The sequence below is a fragment of the Brassica oleracea genome, chromosome C7, assembly GCF_000695525.1.
Source record: "Brassica oleracea var. oleracea cultivar TO1000 chromosome C7, BOL, whole genome shotgun sequence".
Classification (NCBI taxonomy): domain Eukaryota; kingdom Viridiplantae; phylum Streptophyta; class Magnoliopsida; order Brassicales; family Brassicaceae; genus Brassica; species Brassica oleracea.
This window is the reverse complement of record NC_027754.1, coordinates 13,087,476-13,087,709: the sequence shown is the minus strand read 5'-3', so window position 1 is coordinate 13,087,709 and position 234 is coordinate 13,087,476.

Below are 234 nucleotides of genomic sequence, written 5' to 3'. Positions count from 1 at the left end.
AAAAAGAAATGAGAAAAACGAGATTACAAGATACAAAGCTCGTCTCGTAGCCCAAGGTTTCTCTCAAAGGCCAGAAATTGATTATGAGGAAACTTATTCTCCTGTCATGGACGCAATCACATTTAGATTTCTGATGAGCCTAGCGGCCAATGAAAATTTAGAAATGCGTCTCATGGATGTCGTTACGGCAAATTTATATGGATCATTAGATACTGATATCTATATGAGAATCCT